Source organism: Mobula birostris, chromosome 19, assembly GCF_030028105.1.
Source record: "Mobula birostris isolate sMobBir1 chromosome 19, sMobBir1.hap1, whole genome shotgun sequence".
In the NCBI taxonomy this organism is placed as follows: Eukaryota; Metazoa; Chordata; class Chondrichthyes; order Myliobatiformes; family Myliobatidae; genus Mobula; species Mobula birostris.
In genome coordinates, this window is record NC_092388.1 from 1,533,252 (window position 1) to 1,548,573 (window position 15,322).

General features: G+C 43.2%; 1 protein-coding gene across 4 annotated transcripts in view; it reads right to left on the bottom strand.

Moving 5' to 3' along the window:
* The window catches only part of LOC140212379 (alpha-1,6-mannosylglycoprotein 6-beta-N-acetylglucosaminyltransferase A-like), a 157,319-nt gene extending 142,319 nt beyond the window's left edge, over positions 1-15,000 (bottom strand). For 3 of the 4 annotated variants that reach the window (XM_072283106.1, XM_072283103.1, XM_072283108.1), the window contains exon 1: positions 14,903-14,995. The gene's annotated coding sequence lies outside the window, so the exon portion shown is untranslated. Of the gene's footprint in view, positions 1-14,902 lie in introns of all 4 variants that reach the window. The other variant, XM_072283104.1, reaches the window with a different exon arrangement.
* Positions 15,001-15,322: the final 322 nt, after the last annotated feature.

Here is a 15,322-nt window from a genome sequence, read left to right on the forward strand (position 1 = left end):
GAGTTAAAGGGCAAAGGTTTAGGGGTAACATGAGGGGGAACTTCTTTACTCAGAGAGTGGTAGCTGTGTGGAACGAGCTTCCAGTAGAAGTGGTTGAGGCAGGTTTGTTGTAGTCGTTTAAAGTTAAATTGGACAGCTATATGGACAGGAAAGGAATAGGGGGTTATGGGCTGAGTGCAGATCTGTGGGACTAGGTGAGAGTAAGAGTTCGGCACGGACTAGAAGGGCCGAGATGGCCTGTTTCCATGCTGTAATTGTTATATGGTTATAATTTGAGTTCAAGGACATATTATCGTCATTCCTGTTGTGATTCATATCCTTTTTTGATATCTGAAAAACCTGGCTTCATTACTAAAGGATAAACAGATGGAGTGATGAACTAAAACGTAGTCTTCAAATATAAATAGTTCAGCCTGCCAAGAAGATAACAAGATGCCTACAGCAGGTTATATTGAGATTATGTGAGGCACCCACTGTGTTGAAGTTACTATAAAAGGCAGTCAAATCACACTGCCAGAATAGGCTCCTGCCAACTGACCTACATAGAAGCATAATTGTTCAGATGCAGAACATCGTGAAATTATTAGCATTAAATGTCAAATTTCTTCATGATTTTTTGTAGATAATCTGTAATTGTTTGCACTTGTGGCATATCATTTAATCATGTACAGGAGTCAGTGTCTCATTCTGCCCACCGATTCTGCCAAATGCTGAGCACGGCCATTAAAGCAAGGAAAATGATTGAGATGATGGGGAGGTTGTACTGGACTCCATGAGGTCACACTTCTGTTGTGGTCACTTTTGATTGCCTTGCTATAGAAAGGATGTTCTTTTCACATGCAAGGTGTGCAGACAAGATTTACAAGAACGCTACCCAAGCACAGGTATTATTTATTTATTTTTATTTGTGCTATTTGTCATTTGTACAATGGTTGTTTGTCACTTTTTATGTATAGCTTTTCATAAGTTCTATTGTATTTCTTTAACTTCTAATAAATGTCCGCAAGGAAATGAATCTCAAGGTAGTATAAAGTGACATATACATATTTCAATAATAAACTTACTTTGAGTTCAGGGACTGAATTTTCAGGGGGATAAGTTGGACAGACTAAGAATTTATTCCTTAGCATGTAGGAGTCATAGACTCACGGAAGTGTATAACACAGAAACAGACCTTCTGGCCCATCTTGTCCATGCCGAACAACTTAACCATAGCCTTACAGGCCCTTACCATCCTTGTTCCTATCCAAACTTCCCTTAAATGGTGAAATGTACCACTTGCACTGGCAGCTCGTTCCACACTCTCATGACCCTTCGACTGAAAAAGTTTCCCCTCAAGGTCCCCTCAAAATTTTCACCTTTCAACCATAACCATGACCTCTAGTTGTAGTCCCTCCCAACATCAGTGGAAAAACCATGCTTGCATTTACCCCATCTATACCCCTTCTAATTTTGTATACCTCTATCAAATCTCCTCTCAATCTGCTACATTCTAAGGAATATAGTCCTAATTTATTCAATCTTTCCATATAATTCAGGTCCTCCAGATCCAGCATTTCCATGCAAGTTTTCTTGATGTTCTTTCAACCTTATTGACATCTTTCCTGTAGGCAGGAGATCAAAACTGCACACAATACTCCAAATTAGGCTGCACCAACATCTCAAACAACATAACATCCCATCTGTAGTACACAATACTTTGATTTATGAAGGCCAATGAGCCAAGAGCTTTCTTTATGACCCTACTGATCTCGCTGCCACTTTCAATGAATTGTGGACTGTACTGCCAGATCACTTTGTTCTATCGCACTTCTCAGTGCCCTGGCTTTCACTGTAAGACCTACTCTGGTAGATCTGACTGAAGTGCAACACCTTGCATTTGTCTTTAATAAATTCCTTCTCTTAGTTTTCCAGCTGGTTCAGATCCCACTGCAAGCTCTTATAGTCTTCCTTGCTGTCCACTACACTCCCAATCTTGGTGTCATCTGCAAATTTGCTGATCCAGTTAAACACATTATCATCCAGATCATTGATATAGATGGCAAACAACAATGGACCCAGCACCGATCCCTGCAGCACACCACTAGTCACAGGCCTCCAGTCAGAGAGGCAACCATCCACTACCACTCTCTGGCTTCTCCCGCAATGCCAATATCTAATCCGATTACTACTTCATCTTTAATGTCAAGGGACTAAACCTTGTTGACCAACCCCCCATGTGGGACCTTGTCCATGCAGACAACATCCACTGCTTTGTTTTCATCAGCTTTCCCAGAAAAACTATAAGGTTGGTTAAACATGAACAATCATGTATAAAGCCATGCTGACTATCCTTAATCAGTCCATGTCTAACTCTTACATCCAGTCCCATAGAATACCTTTCAATAACTTTCCCACTACTGCTGTCAGGCTCACTGGCCTATAATTTCCTGCTTTACAGCCTTTCTGAAACAGCGGAACAACTTTAGTTATCCTCCAGCACCTCATTGTCGCCAAGGATGATTTAAATATCTTTGCTAGGGCCTGTGCAATTTCTGCACTTGCCTCCCGTAAAGTCTGAGGGAACACCTTGTCAGTCCCTAGGGATTTATCCACTCCAATTTGCCTCAAGAGAGCAAACAACTCTGTAATCTGTATAGGGTCCATAACCTCGACGCTGCTTTGTCTCACTTCCATAGACTCTTTGGCTATCTCCTGAGTAAATATGGATACAAAAGTTCCATGTCAGATCTCCTTCATCTCTTTTGGCTCCACACATAGATTACCATTTTGATCTTCCTGAGGACTAATTTTGTCCCTTGCAATATTGCTGTTAACCTACTTGCAGAATTCCTTAGGATTCTCGTTTACCTTTTTTGTTAAGGCTATGCCTCTATGTTTTCTTTTCCAGGGCCTCAATATCTCTTGAAAACTAAGGCTCCTTAAACCTGTTATTCTGACAGACACATACAAGCTTTGCACTCGCAAAATTTCAGTTTTGAAGGCCTCTCACTTACCAAGTACACCTTTGCCAGAAAATAGCCTGTCCCAATCCACACTTGTCAGATCCTTTCTGATACTATCAAAATTGGCCGTACATCGATTTAGAATCTAAACCCTCAGACCAGAATTATCTTTTTGCATGCTTACTTTGAACCTAATGGCATTGTGATCACTAGATGCAAAGTGTTCCCTAACACAAACTTCTGTCACCTGCTCTGTCTCATTCCCTAAAAACAGATCCAGTATTGCATACTCTCTCGTTGGGACTTCTATGTACCGATTAAGAAAATATTCCTGAAAAAATCCCATCTAGTCCTTTTACAGTATGGGAGTCCCAGTCAATATGGGAAAGTTAAAATCACCTATCATAACAACCTTGTGTTTCTTCTAAGTCTGCGATCTCTCTACAAATTTGTTCCTGTAAATCCCATGGACTGTTGGGTGGTCTATAATATATCCCCATTAATGTGGTCATACCTTTCTCATTCCTCACTTCCAACCATTAAGCCTCACTAGACGAGTTCTCCAGTCTGTCCTGACTGAGCACTGTCTTGACATTTTCCCTGCTTAGTAACAATGCCCTTCTGTCTTAATCCCTCCCACTCTGTCGCACCTAAAACAACGGAACTCCAGAATATCCAGCTGCCAGTCCTGCCCTCTCACTGATGGCTACAATATCATAATTCCCTGTGTTGATCCGTGCCCTGAGTTCATCTGTCTTTCCTACAATACTTCTTGCATTGAAATATACATAGCTCAGGACACTAGTTGCACCATGCCAAACATTTTGATTTCTGACTTTGTCTAATGTCTTAATAGCATCTGTCTCCACAACTTCTCCACTAACTGTTTTGGCACTCTGGTGCCCATCCCCCTGCAACTCTAGTTTAAACCCACCTGTGCAGCACTAACAAACTTTCCCACTAGGATATTAGCTCCCCTTACAGGTGCAAACCCCCTCTTCTGTACACGTCCCACCTTCTCTGGAAGAGACCCCAATGATCCAAAAATTTGATGCCTTCTCCCCTACCCCAGCTCCTTAGCCACATATTAAACTGTATAATCTTCTTATTTCTGGCCTCACTAGCCCCAGGCATGGACAGCAATCCTGAGGTCATAACCCTGGAGGTCCTGCCCTTTAACTTAGCACTTAACTCCATGAACTCACTTTGCAGAACCTCATCACTTGTCCAATCCATGTCATTGGTACCTACATAGACCATGACCTTTGGCTGTTCACCCTCGCACTTAAAAATGCTGAGGACTTGATTAGAGATGTCCCAAACCCTGGCATCTGGGAGATAACACACCATCCAAGAATCTTGTTCTTGTCCATAGGACCTCCTTTCTGTACCCCTACCTAACAAATCCTCTAACTCCACGGCAAGCCTCATCTGCTCCCTGCCCCTCTGAGGCACAGTGCCAGAGACCTTACCGCTGTGACTTTATTCTGCTAGGTCGCCTTTCCTAACCCCCGCCCCCCAGAAGTATCCAAAGTGATATACCTGTTGTTGGATGTGAACAGCACAGGGGTCCTCTGCATTCCCCTTCCTGATTCTCACTCAGTTTCCAGTGTCCTGCACCTTGAGAGTAACTACCCCTCTATGCATCCTATCTATCACCCCCCTCAGCTTCCCAAACTGGGGGACAGAGTTTCTATAAAGGTGTATAAAAACATGATGACCATCAATAAGATGAGTGTGCTTTAGCCGTTGTTCCTGGGGTTGTGGGATCAAGAACTCGAGGGCACAGGTTTAAGGTGAGAGGGGAAAGATTTAAGAGGGACTTGAGGGGCAACTTTTTTTTCCCAGAAAGGGAGGTAGCTGTCTATGTGGAGCGAGCTGCCACAGGAAGTGGATGAGGCAGGTTCAATAACAACTTTAAATTAAACAGCTGGCTACGTACATGGGTCGGACAGGTTTAGGTTCTGGGATAAATGCTGGCAACTGGGGCATCATGGTTGGCCAGGACTGGTTGGGCTGACGGTGCTGAAATTGGTTTATTATTGTCACAGGTAGTGGAATACAGTGAAAAGCTTGTCTTGCATACAGTTCATAAAGGACAGATTAAACAGTGTATTGAGGTCGTACAAGGTAAAACAACAAAAGAATGCAGAATAAAGTGACACAGTTACACAGACAATAACGTGCAAAATCATAATAAGGTAGATTGTGATGTTAAGAGTCCATTTTATCACACTAGGGAACCATTTATAAAACCATGGGGTAGAAGCTGTCCTCGAGCCTGTTTCAATGCTGCATGGCTCCAATTGAGGTCATTACTTTAACAATTTTTTAAAAGTTTCTTTATATTATAGCTGTAGTTTTGATGTTGGTGATCTCTCAAGGTTATTGTATTGAACTAGCTCAGTTGGTAAACAACCCACACACTAGAATTTCAGCAAAACCAAATGGGGTTTGAGGTGTATAGATAGCATAAAGCCAAGCAGGCTTTTTTCCATTGAGAGTATAACTAAGGGTAATTGGTTAAGGGCAAAAGGTGAAATATTTAAGGAGAGCGTGAAGGGGAAATTCTTCACTCAGAAGGTGGTGTGGGTGTGGAATGAGCTGCCAGAAGAAGTGGAGATGTGGGTTCAATTGCAACTTGTGAAGTTTGGATAGGTGCATGGATGAGAGGGGTATGAAGGGCTATGGTCCCAGTGCAGGTCAATGGGACTAGGAAGACTAACAGATCTGCATCGACTAGATGGGCCAAAATGCCTGTTTCTGTATTGTAGTCTTCTCTGACTCTTAATAACTAAAATACCAAGGGTTCGGGAAATCTGAGATAGTAACAAAAGAGAGAAGACGCAGCAGGTCAGGTACAGCTCCAGATGGGAGTTAGATCTCATGCTTTTGACCCTCCACCATTTCGAAGCTGATGAGAAGCTGCAGCTTTTCTTTGAACTGAGGCCAAGAGTCAGCCTGACAGGAGTTTGGACAAGGTTACACAGAAAGTATTTCCTGTGAATTAATTTCACAATCCTCAAATATAAAGACCACATCAAATATAGAGCTGTCTGTGAAGCTTACTTTGGAAATTTTGACACTTCTTTTCAATTTTGCTCTTAATAATTTTTTAAGAAGCCAACAGCTGCAACAATTTCTTTGCTTCATTAACTATTTGTAAATCAGTTACTTAATTACATCCATTACTCAGCACTTGTACTAATATTTGAATACTCCAATACCACATTCAAGCTTGCTGACAACACCGTTGTTGTGGGCCGTATCAAAGTTGGCGATGAATCAGCATACAGGAAGGAGAATGAAAATTTGGCATAACAACAACCTCTCACTCAACACCAGCAAGACCAAGGAGCTGATTACAGATTTCAGGAGAGGGAAACCAGAGGTCTCTGGAGGATCAGAGGTGGAAGGGTTAGCAACGTTAAATTCCTGGGTGTTACTATCTCAGAGGACTTGTCCTGGACCCAGCATGTAACTGTAATCACAAAGAAAGCACGGCAGCTTCTCTGCTTCCTTATGAGTCTGCAGAGATTCAGCACAACATCTGAAACTTTAACAAACTTCTATAGATGTGTAGTGAAGAGTATATTGACTGGCTGCATCCTGACCTGGCATGGAAACACTAATGCCTTTGAATGGAAAATCCTGCAAAAGGTGGTGGATTCAGCCCAGTATGTCATAGGTAAAGCCCTCCCAACCATTCAGCACATCTACATGAAACACTGTCATAGGAAAGCAGCATCCATCATCAGGGATCTCCACCACCCAGGTTATGCACTTTTCTCACTGCTGGCATCGCCAAGAAGGTACAAGAGCCTCAGGACTCACAACATCAGATTCAAGAACAGTTACTACCCCTCAACCATCAGGTTCTTGAATAAAAAGTACAAGTACACCCACTTGCCCCGTTATTGAAATGTTCCCACAACCATTGATCTCACTTTTAAGGACTCTATCTCATGTTCTCATTATTTATTGCTATTTACTTATATTTGCACTTGCAGAATTTGTTGCCTTCCGCACTCTGGTTGAACCTTCATGGATCCTGTTATAGTTACTATTCTATAGATTTGCTGAGTATACCCACAGACAAATGAAACTCAGGGCTGACATATATGTACTTTGATAATAAAATTTACTTTGCACTTTGAACTTTTCTATGACATTAAAGCTGTGAGATAGCAGGGCAGGAGGGGATGTCAATGGTGCTCAATCTAAGATATGGAATTGGAGTAACACTGGACACCAGTAAAAGTAACAACAAGGCTCTCAGGCCTGACAGTTTCTGAAGAGTAACTCAGACAGCAATCATCAAACTGAGAACGCTGCTATCTAGGCTGCCTTGCTCCTGGACAGATTAAAACTATAAATGCTTCTTGCTATATGATTTAATATTGACAGACAAAACACCTTCTGTATTCATTAGCAGAGCAAGGGTAACATTTATCACTCTTCTCTCTTATCATCTTCCTGGCTGCAAGATCATCTTTAACAATAGTGAAGTACAGGTGTACGTCAAATGGAGAAGCCCATGGTGAACTCGTTCCGAAAGCCTTGGTGTTCTCACATATTTGCTGTTAGAAATGTAAGAATTATCAAAGCAAATACAAGGTGTATAATGCTCAAGTCGTGAAAAATGATAGTAGGTTTGTTCAGGGTGTGACAAAATAGAATGTTTAAAGTTTGTGGATTGTGAAGCAAATTAGGGCACCAAACTAGGCATGGTGTCATATTAGCAACACACATAAAAAATGCTGGTGAACGCAGCAGGCCAGGCAGCATCTATAGGAAGAGGTACAGTCAACGTTTCGGGCCAAGACCCTTCCTCAGGACTAACTGAAAGAAGAGATAGTAAGAGATTTGAAAGTGGGAGGGGAAGGGGGAGATCTGAAATGATAGGAGAAGACAGGAGGGGGAGGGGGATGGAGTTAAGAGCTGGAAAGTTGACTGGCAAAAGGGATACGAGGCTGGAGAAGGGAGAGGATCATGGGATGGGAGGCCTAGGGAGAAAGAAAGGGGAAGGGGGGGGAGAAGCCCAGGGGATGGGCAAGGAGTTATAGTGAGAGGGACAGAGGGAGAAAAAAGAAAGAGAGGAAAAAAAGGGAAAGAAAAAAATCATAAAAATAATAATAAATAAATAAGGGATGGGTACAGGAAAATTCTGGAGGAAAACCTGATGCTATCTGCAAGAGAACTGTGACTTGGGAGAAGATTTGCTTTCCAGCAAGACAACAACCTCAAGTATAAAGCCAAAGCTACAAAGGAATAGCTTAAAAACAACAAAGTTAATGTCCTGGAGTGGCCAAGTCAGAGTCCAGAACTCAATCTAAATGAAAATTTGTGGCTAGATTTGAAAAGGGCTGTTCATTCACGATCCCCATGCAATCTGACAGAGCTTGAACAGTTTTGTAAAGAAGAATGGGGAAGAATTGCAGTGTCCAGATTTGCAAAGCTGATAGAGACCTAGCCACACAGACTCAAGGCTGTAATTGCTGTCAAAGCTGGGTCTACTAAATACTGACTCGAAGGGGGTGAATACTTGTGCAATCAAACATTTTGTGTTTTATATTTGTTATTAATTTAGATCACTTTGTAGAGATCTGTTTTCACCTTGACGCAAAAGAGTCCTTTTCTGCTGATCAGTGTCAAAAGCACCAAATTAAATCCACTGTAATTCAATGTTGTAAAACAATAAAATATGAGGGCTGAGACCGAGTGTTATATATGTAAGTAATGTGGGGAGGAGCATGGTCCTGCATTCAAAGACCATTTAGCTGAATTCTTGTTGGAATCATAGAGAAGTACAGTACAGAAACAGGTCCTTCTGCCATCTAGTCCATGCATACCTATTATTCTGCCTTGTCCCATTGACTTCCCGTAAGATGGCGACACACTCAGTCGAAGTGGCTTCTACGGAGCCAACCAAAGGTGTTACTGTCTTTTTTTAAAACTTAATTTTTTATGATCCCAAGACCTTGTTGGACATTAAGAACTTAAAAGTGCTGCAGGTCTACCCAACCAGTGAGTTGCTTGTTGGCGAAACTGAAAGAGCTGTACGGTGCAGATCATACTGCTTTCAGCATCAGAGGAATCTGTGCACGAAGGCAATGTGCAGTCCAACAGCGTGTGATTGTCTCAGTAGTTTTTCTTGTGATTGCAAGACCCTGTTGAACATGGTTAATGTGGAATGCTGCATCTGATACACTATCAGAGGGAGAATCGCATGGCCTTCATCATAGAGAGGACAAGGCGTCAAGCTGCAGTGTAGCCACACAGGTGAGAGGCGGAGTTAGTGCAATCCACCAGAGGCGGCGTGGCGCCACGTCCGAGCTGAAGTTGCTGCTGTCCCTCGGTGAAAGACAAGCTGTATCGTGGTTGACTGTACACTCAGGGCTTTGGGCTATATACATTTTTTGTGTGACTGTAGGTACTATGTTTTGCACTCTGCTCCAGAGGAACACTGTTTCATTTGGCTGCATTCATGGGCATTCATGCATGGTTGAATGAGGATTAAGCTTGGTCGACCTGCTCCTGGACTATTGATCTCCACACCCCTTCCATCCACTTATTTCTCCAAATTTCTCTTAAATGTTGAAATTGTACCCACCTACACCACTCCCGCTGACAGCTTGTTCCACACATGCACCATCCTCTGAACAGTCTCTCATGACCCCCTAAAATATTTCCTTTCTTGTACTTCTTACAAATCATAAAAAGGAAATGCTATTTCAGCACTTCACAGAGAAAGAGACTGAAATGTACATTGATGATCAAGCTGGTAGCTAAAATGCTATAAATAAAACTATTATTTGCCTGAATGAATTACAGCCCACATGCATAAAATTAGATTGTAGGTCAGCCAGTAATTTTACCATTAAAAATTCATGCAACCAGATGTTAAGCAGTCTGGTTAATAAATAAAGTTTTCAATAATTCACATTCTTCCCTTTACTCTTGTAGAGCTGTGGACTTGTTAACACAAGCGGTGCTTTTCACTCGATGTTTTGATATACATGTGATAAATAAATCTAAATCTGAGTGTAGGGAAAGTACAAAATATTTCAATGGCTACATCAGTTTCACAGTAGAAAATACCAAGTGTTTCACATTGTGACTGCAGAAATTCAGACTACACTGACCTCAATTAAAAATGGGCAAGGGCACGTCAGAACAATCAGCGGGCAGAAGCCAGCCGGCCCTGAACCTTGTCGATCTGCTCGTTCAGTACCATACCATATCACAAGTCCTTTCATGTTCAGAAACCTGCCACACCCCTGTTTTCAATGAGAATGATGACTGTATCCAACCACGAACAAGAGAAAAGCTGCAGAAGCTGGAAATCCAAACACCACACACAGATGATGAAGGGTCTCGACCTGAAACATTGACTGTACTGTACTCTTTTCCATAGATGCTGCCTGGCCTGTTGAGTTCCTCCAGCATTTTGTGTGTGTTACTAAGTACCCAGAACACCTTCTGGAGTACAGAATCACTGTCCGGGATAAAAGAGCTCTCTTCTTGCTCTGAAACAGCTTATCCTTTGTTCTGAGCCTTTGCCCCCGGCAGGGGAAACATCTTCCTGCAGCCGGCCTGTCACTCTTGGAAAACCTTCCAAATTTTGATGAGCTCTCTCATATTTCTTAACTTTAACGAACATAACTGCAGTCTACTCAGACAAAACCACAGCCCATAGAAACAATTTAGTGAATCATCATGAACACTATCTCACTATTCCTGTTTTGCAGTAATTTTATTATTTTTATTGTAAGTTTTTTAATGTCTTGAACTGTACTGCTGCACAAAACAAATTTTTTGATATGTCACTGATAACAAATATGATTCTGCCTCACTGTGTACAAGAAACGCACGCCATTTTAGATATGGAGAACAAAATTGAACCCAAAATTCTAGGTGTCATCTCACTACTACCTTATACACTAGCAATAAGATCGCTTTACTTCTGTACTTACCAATAATATCCTTTTGCTTGCTACCCCTGCATGTTAGTCTTTGATAACTTGTAGTTAAACTTGCATTTAAATGTTGATATAATTCAAAGTGGTTTAACACTGCCGATCAACCTCCTTTGTGTCCACCCCGCTCATAAACTGCTTATTCCACTCCCATCGGGGAAGAGGCTAGGTAGCATCCACACCAGGATCACCAGACTCCAAGACAGCTTCTTTCCATAAGCAGCAAGCCTGATCAACACCTCCACCCACCAACACAACCCACCACCACCTCTTTATCATTTCCTATCAGTCACCTTATTTACAGACACTCCTGTGCCTAGCATCACTTCATGGACACACAATCAATGGAAATAAGCTATCCTATGTATTTATATTTATTGTGTGTTTTTAAAATAACTAATGTGTTCTTTATATTATTGTGGTTTTTTTTGCTGCCTTGAACTCAAATTGTTGTATACCACGAGAGTGTGAGGTACAAATGGCCACACAATCGAGGAACTGCCTGGTGATATTCTGTTACTTCCCTTGCTAGTTATATTACATGAGGTACCTGTGCCACTGAGTGTACGTTCATGGTTTTCTGTCACACTTTGTGGTCAATATATTGTGCATTCAGAGATGTTCTTCTGCACACAACCGTTGTAACTGTTGTTATTTGAGTTACTGTTATCTTCCTGTAAATTCAAAATAAATGTATTGTGGCGAGCATTTGGTCCATAATGACAGATGAGGAAGCTGTTTAACTCAACAACAGTTTTATTGTGATAGACACAAACAGACCAGGCACCATGACCCAGAGAGTGAACCCAACCAGTCTCCCACAGACGGGGAAGGTGACCATCACACGCCCCGGTTACAGACAGGGTGACCCACTAATACACAAGCAAATAACTACGTAACCCAAGTGAAAATGTAACAATAAATGAACCGGAACTTCCCACCATAATCCCACAAAAGCATTTTAACACAAGAACAGTAAACAGTGCTGGTCATTAGAAATGCCAGGGCAGGCTGTCGACCCGAATGTCGCACTATTATCAAAGTACATACATGTCACCATATACAAACCTGAGATTCATTGAACCAGTCTGGCCATTCTCCTCTGACCTCTCTCATTAACAAGGTACTTTTGCCTACAGAACTGTCACCTACTGGATAGTTTTTGTTTCTCGCACCGTTTTCTGTAAACGCTAGAGACTGTTGTGTATGAAAATCCCAGGAGAACAGCAGTTTCTGAGATATTCAAACCACCTTGTCTGATACCAACAATCATCCCATGGTCAAAGTAACTTAGATCACATTTCTTCCCCATTTTGATGTTTGGTCTGAACAACAATTGAATCTCTTGACCATGTCTGCATGCTTTTATGCATTGAGTTGCTGCCATGTGATTAGCTGGTTAGATATTTGCATTAAGAAAGTGTACCTAATAAAGTGGCCACTTTAGGGTATAAAAGCAAATCAAATATGACGACTGTATAATCTCAGTGAGATCCCCTAAATCCCAAATCCCATATCTAAAGGCATTTTATGTAGTACAAATTAAGAACACAGAAAATCATTGTTAACATTACGATCAGAAACAAGACTAATTATGTAATCAAGGAAGTTGCCCCATGATATTTTATTTCCTTTCTTAGAACTATAAGAGTAATCCACTTACTTTCTACTAGGTTACTAACATACCAAGAAAACAGATGACTGTATGCTAAAACATAGCTGTTAACATAAAACAATTCACTGAGTACAATGAATACAGTAAAATAATACTTGCAAACTTATAATCTGAATGATCAAGGTGATAAGTTATAGGGCCGACATTGTATTACACACATGGCTTTACCAAAGATCATACGGTATGATAGTAAAGTGTGTGAATGTCCAAGGACAGTGTGTGACCTGGAAGGAAAGCTATATTCACATGGTCCTGTTGCCCATTGTCCTTCTCATGGGGAAAGTTTTGAGAAATATCAAAACAGCCTTAACAAATTGCACATACTGCAGCTTGAGTGGCTGTGGGTATATAAACAGGGCGCTACTTAAGAGGGCTTGCAAGGTCCTCAGAATAACCATTGGTTGACTTTAGGTCCCTTGGATATGATCCTGCATTCAATCACTTATCTTCGTAAGACACAGGAGCAAAATTAGGCCATTCTGCCCATCAAGTCCATTCCGCTACTCCATCATGGCTGATTTATTAACCCTATCAACTCCATTATCCTGCCCTCTCCCCATAACCTTTGATGCCCTGACAAATCAAGAACTTTTAAATATACCCAGTGACTTGACATCCACAGCCATCTGGGGCAATGAATTCCACAGATTCACCACCCTCTGGCTAAAGAAATTCTTAACCTCTGTTCTAAAGGGTTGTCCTTCTATTCTGAGGCTGTGCCCTCTGGTCCTAAACTCCCCAACTATAGAACCATCCTTGCCACATCCACGCTATCTAGGCCTTTCAATATTATATAGGTTTCAATGAGATCCCCTCTCCTTCATTCTTCTAAACTGCAGTGAGTTTGCGTCCAGTCATCCTATGCTCCTCATACATAAACCCTTTCATTCCTGGGATCATTCTCAGGAACACCTCCAAACACTTGCCAATGTCAGCACATTCATTCTTATGTAAATATGGGGCCTAAAACTGTTCACATTATTCCGAATCTCTCTCCCCAGTCCCACTAACTCATATTCCACGATCCTCTAATTACCTTTCAGCACTCTAAACTGTGACACCACCATGGTCAGGTGTTGCTTGACATGCCTAACCAGGGCACTCGATGTTCATGGTCTGATTCACAAATGGTGAAGATGTTTTCACATATCAGGAGGACAGTCCTTTCACACAGCAGCTTCAGGCCCAAGAAGACAAATATACCAGCAGGGTGAGCTGTCTCAACAACTATCATCCAGTAGCACTCACATCATCCGCACATGCTTCAAGGCCCCAATCAAGCAATGTCAATTCAGGGCCACCCATGTTGGAATGGCAGTGGACAAGATGGTTGACCATCCCCATCCCCGGCTCCCAAACGGACAGACTTGCGAATGCCCCAGCCAGGCCACACTTCAATCAGCCATACAAAACAACAACTCACGTCTGTGCTGATTAAGTTCTCTGAGAGGTTGGTTGTGGTTAGAATCAACTCCTGCCCAACAAGGACATGGATCCACTATGATTTGCCTATCGCCACAATAGGTGTACAGGAGATGCAATCTCACTGGCTCTTCACGGAGCCTTGGATCACCTGGACAATGCTAACTGGGGTGCTGTTCATTGACCACAGCTCAGTGGGCACCAGGCGAGTGAGCGAGCACGCTCATTCCTACAGGTCTGATCATAAAGCTCCAAAACCCGGGCCTCAGTACCTCTTTCTGCAGCTGGATCCTCCACTTCCTAACCAGAAGATCACAATCTGTGCAGATCAGAAATAACCCCACCCACCACCTTGCTCTACTCTCTCTACACGCATGGTTCTGTGGCTAGGCATCACTCAGATGGCATCTATAAATTTGCAAATGACACAGCGACTCTTGGCAGAATTTCAGATGGTGTCAAGGAGGCGTATGGAGTGAGATAGATCATCTGGTTGAGTGGTGTCGCAACATCCGTAAGACCAAAAAACTGATCCCGGGACCCTGGAGTGGAGGGAGTGAGCGCGATTCTCGGAGTGAAGCAAGGGAAGAAGGGAGTGGGGCTCCTGGGCCCGACACCGGCGGCTGAAAGGATAGTGATGTCAACTGGAGATCGGTCCGGGATCCGAACACACACACCGGTCATCCCCTTCTCCCTTCTCCCCGGGTACAAACATCTTCCGTCACCCCTTCCCCGGTCCGTCACTCCCCGCACTCCCGTTATGCCAGTCCTTACACAGCCGTCACACCGATCCACCGGTCCGGCTCACCCTCCCAGTATGCCCAGTCACACACTAACCCGCCCCCTCCGGTGCCGGGGCCTCTCACTCGCCGCTCCCTCACCTGGTCCCTGTCCCTGTCCCGGAGCCGGAGCCGGATCCGCTCACTCACCGCTCCCTCCCGTTGCCGGACTCCGGCCGCTTCCGGCACCCAGCACCTCCCATCCCGGCAGCCCCCGCGCCAGTCCAGCACGCATGCGCCAACCGGGGCGACGAGAGGCGGGATCGGGGGAGAATGATGGATGGATGGATGGATGGATGGATGGATGGATGGATGGATGGATGGATGGATGGATGGATGGATGGATGGATGGATGGATGGATGGATGGATGGATGGATGGATGGATGGATGGATGGGTGGGTGGGTGGATGGGTGGGTGGGTGGGTGGGTGGGGGGGGGGAGGGAGGGGCGGTAAGTGGTAGGGGAGAGGAGATCTGGAGCGGAAGTAAGAATCTCAGCGACATCGGGGGAGAGTTATGGGT